Here is a 4968-nt window from a genome sequence, read left to right as displayed (position 1 = left end):
CTGTTCGACGATCATTTTTTTTGTTCATAGAAATTTACTAAGTTAAAATGTTCTCGTGTTGGGGGAGGAGTCCTCGAAACATATCAAGTGTTGTATTTTCTCTCGAAACGTATCCCCGATAACTTCGACATGATGGGGGACGTCGATCAACCCCCTCTCGCCCGACCAACTCTTGAGTCCATCCAAACCGGGACTGAAAAAGCGTTGTCGAGGCCACCCCAAACCCTAGGAGAGTTGTCGAGGCCACCCAAATTTACCAAGTTAAATGAGTTAAAACAGCGTTGTTGAGGCCACCCCAAACCCTATAAGAGTTGTTGAGGCCACCCAAATTTACCAAGTTAAATGAGTTAGAAGAGCGTTGACGAGGCCACCGCAAACCCTAGAAGAGTTGTCGAGACCACCAAAATTTACCAAGTTAAAAGAGCGTTGTCGAGGCCACCCCAAACCCTAGAAGAGTTGTCGAGGCCACCCAAATTTACCAAGTTAAAATAGCTTTGTCGAGGCAACCCCAAACCCTAGAAGCATTGTCGAGGCCACCCAAATTTACCAAGTTAAAAGAGCGTTTTTGAGGCCACCCCAAACCCTAGAAGCGTTGTCGAGGCCACCCAAATTTACCAAGTTAAAAGAGTGTTGTCGAGGCATAGCAAATATTTTTTGCAAAGTGTCATCTCCTGAAAGTATATCCCCGATAACTTCGACATGAGGGGGGACGTCGGACATGCATGAGAGAGGCGGTCCGCAACTAATCCATCGCTCATATATGTATATGATTCCTTGTTGTGATTAATTAGCTAGGTCTATGTTTGCCACTAATATATCCATCTCTCATGTTTCTATATTGCCATGTTGTAATATTTGTAGAAACTATGGAAAGAGACTTAGAACAAGAACAGTTGTTGGGGGATATAATCCTCGCCGGTGCTGATCCCTTGTCATTTCTCAATGACACCGATGGTCAGGAAGGAGAGGATGACGGCTCCCGTAATCCAACAATGGAGGAGGAAGGAGATCATGATGGCTCCGGTAATCCAACAATGGCAGAGGAAGGAGATCATGATGACGGTTCCGGTGACCGAACGGAGGAGGGAGCTGTTGCAAACTCCGGCGAGGTATATATATTAATTAAGCATGTGCTGACTTCATGCATTAATTGTTTTGGTATGTACATATATTAACGCTTATTTCTTCCTTTATAGCCCTCCGGATCGAGCCAAACTTCTGTAAGGAGACGAGGCCCGAAGAAAAGGTTGCACCAGGATGAAAGGTTCACGATCACAGAAATCGAGAACGATGGCCAACCGGTTGCTCCCAAGCGGTCTAAGGACGCGTTTGTACATCAGTGCGGAGCTGTTGTTAGGGACAGCGTCCCGATCAGCGTCCAGCAATGGAATAAGAGTAACGAAGACCCTGAAGTTTCTTATGTCAAGGATAGACTGAAAGGTGATCTTTGGACCTTGCTGATGACAAATTTCAGCCTCCCGCCAGAGGAGGATCGGAATAACCCAGTTATAGAGCCAAAGGTCAAGGCGTTTGCTCTTAAGAAGATGGCAGATCTATTCAAGAACTGGAAGAAAGAGTTGAACACAAAGTTTGTCGACAAAGGGAAGACTCGAGAATTCATCGGTCGATATAAGAAGATAAGAGATCACTGGCCCGCATTTGTGGCATACAAGAAATCGGAGAAGGGTATGAAAAGGTCACCGACAAACAAGAAAAATGCTGCAAAGAAGAAGTATCACCATCACACTGGGACAGGTGGCTACTACAAAGCCCGGCCGTTGTGGGACAAAGCTGAGCAAGACCTGCTTGCTAAAGGGGTCCAACCAGCGACATTGAACTGGCCAGATCGTTCAAGGACTTGGTTCTTCGGGGTTGGGGGAACTTTGGACCCAAAAACAGGGGAGTGTCATTGGACGGACGAGCAACTTGCAATACCCATCAAGAAGCTTCAGAAATATATCAAGGCAGCGCAGGAAGGGACGTTCATTCCCGACAGAGAGAAGAACAAGCTGCAGAGGCCCTCGGGAATCCTGAGCACCTTGGACGAACACGAGGCACACCAGGCTCCGTTCCGTGGATGCATGGGTTTCCCGGCAATAGAAAGAGGAAAGTGGGAGCGAGCGAAATGCAGAAGCTCAATGCAAGAATAGCAAAGCTAGAGGAACTTTAGATCCAGCGAGCTGCCGGCCAACCATCTCAGCGGCACGAAGATCCTTGCTTCGACGCTGCCCAGGAAGCTACCCCACCATCTCAGCGGAGAAGCAGCGTGGCTTGAACGGAGCTCGTTCAACCTGATTTCATGGCTCCTCACTACCCTGTGGATAGTATCACAGAGGTTGAACATTGCGAGCTAATGATGAAATGCCGGAACCTGACTTTGAAGGCGGCGGTCGGCTCTGTTGTACCTCCTGAACCTGAGGGAAATTTTCATTGCCGTCCGATTCCACATGGCTATCCTGTTCTGATGGTGGATGAAATAATGGAGGGGTTTGAGGAGCTGGAGCTTGACTACCCAACAGGTGAAGGGGAGAATCATCTGGTTTATGCTTTAAGATTTACCTGTCTATGGAGGAAGGAGTACATCAAGCTTCCAAACGGGACGCCTCCTCCTCCGGCGAATCAGGGCACTCCGCCTCCTCCTCCTCCTCCTCCGGTTTGTGATCAGGGCACTCAGCCTCCTCCTCCGCCTCCTCTGGCACGTGAGGGCACTCCGCCTCCTACAGCGCGTCGGAGCACTCCGCCTCCTCCGGCGTGTTAGCGGACTCCGCCGCGTCAGCAACGGTGAAAGAGAGATGCCGCCACTCTGGCGGCTAGCAGTACAAGCAAAGGCGGGAAGAAATTCAAATGCGGTACATGTCTCGGGCTCCAGAAAAGTTACCATATGAGAGGACCGACGAGGAAAATGCGGACATCTGTGCTGCTGAAGTGAGTGACCATTTTGCATGGAAACCTTCACCTCCGAAGGAAACCGTAGATCCGGTGAAAGTGAAGTGCACTCTGGATGCCCTGAAGCGACTACCACTGCCTCCGCCAGATTCCAACTATGTCCGTTGTATTAAAAAGAAATATGAAGATGTGCGGCGGTGGGGGAAGTACTTCCAGTGATGCAAGATTAGCACAACGAAGAAGTGGGAAAAAAATCCCCAGCTCGGCGAATAGGCGAAGCAATCGTGCCCCGCGCTCAAGGTGTCTAGCGATATCGTCGCTAATCATCCGGGGCTAGTGCCCGATACCAATCCTGGTGATTACCTGAGCGATGATGTAGAGTTTGAAACGTTAGAGGTAGCAGAGATCTTCAGATACGAGTACGGGAAGCCTCTCGTCAAACCTGATCATCCTCCTCTAACAACGATGATGCGAAGATTGCATGAATGGTACATGGATACCTGCAGGAAGTCTGGGAAGGATAGTATGATGGTGAGAATTAAAGATGAGCACGGCCTCATTGGAGTTGAGTTGTTGCTTGTTGGATTTGTGGAGTTATTTCAGTTATTCAGTCAAGACACCCTCGACAAACAACTCATGACTTGCTATTGTCTGTAAGTATTACTTCTGTAATTAAGTCTCTATAGCTCATCTCTTTCATTGCATGTATATATAATTATCCTCACTATATTATGCAGATTGAAGATCATCGAATGCAAAAAAGGAAAAATCCATGACATTGGGTTTATTAACCCTAATACCATAAATCAATGGTCGGTTAAAAAGAGAGTCGAAGATACTGAGGACAACTTGCTACAATCGTTACTTTGACATCAAAACAAAGCTAAAATACTCTTTCCTTACAACTTCAAGTGAGTGTTATTGTCTTGTGCATATTCGGTTTCGCTTACTCGAGCTTATAGTAATGTAATTGATGAGTTATTTGTGCGCAGCTTCCACTTTATTCTGCTAGAGATTAAGCTTGACTGGGGAATAGTAAATGTCTTAGACTCGAGACGTAAAGATCCCCGGGATTATGCGAACATGACTGCAATGCTCCAGAAGTAAGTTCAATCGATCATTATCGCACCATAGCGGCAACTTTCGTTCATTTGCTGATATCAAGTAATCATTTCCTTTGCCTGGGAGGGTTTGGAAAAAGTTCACCGGAATGGTTCTGGGTCTGCAGAGGGAGCTGCGATTTACACACCCCAAAGTAAGTAGTACTAGCTAGTTCCGCACATTTCTCATTGATTCTAGTTTCATCAATACCATTTATCATGCTTGATATTAGCTTGATTGAACTCTATTTCTCGTAAAGTGCTTGTGGAAGGAAGGCGGGAATAATTTATGTGGATACTACGTTTGCGAGTTTATCTACAACTCGATCTTTCAGCGGGGCTACTCTGACGAAGAATATGAAGTACGTAAACAATATTCACAATTTTATTTTATTACCATCAATTGTGTTGAGTTTCATTCATATATATGTATTGACCCCCTTCTTTAAATTAGTTGTGGCAGATGCGGGATGAACTCCTACCACATGATCGCATACGAGCAATTCAAGAGGAATTGGGGGGATTCTTTCTTGACCACGTCATACATAAAGACGGAGGAATCCATATGGAAGTTGAAATGCATTTTATATGTTAGGGATTGTAAGAGAGGTTATATTGTATATATTTAGTAGCGTCGGATAGATATAAGAAAACTTATTTTTCGACCAATCTCGGAGAAAGAGAGGTCACTTCTCTCTGTATATGTTCATGACGATCTTGTGTAATTAATGGTTCCTTCATTTGCTTACTAGCTAGCGTGTCGAGTTCTCTCTATATGTATAGTAGCTAGCGTCGACCAAGCACAGAGAAAGAGATGTCACTTCTCTCTGTTAGCTAGCTAACACAATATGGAACCCCTAAATTAACCCTCCAAAATCCCTAACCCCCCCCCCTTTCAAAAAACAAAAATCCCAGCGCCCGCGAGCTGCTGACGTGTGGCTGCCTTTTGGTCCCGGTTGGTGTTACCAATCGAGACTAAAGG

The sequence above is a fragment of the Triticum aestivum genome, chromosome 7D, assembly GCF_018294505.1.
Source record: "Triticum aestivum cultivar Chinese Spring chromosome 7D, IWGSC CS RefSeq v2.1, whole genome shotgun sequence".
NCBI classification, from domain to species: Eukaryota; Viridiplantae; Streptophyta; class Magnoliopsida; order Poales; family Poaceae; genus Triticum; species Triticum aestivum.
Note: the sequence above shows the minus strand (reverse complement) of the source record.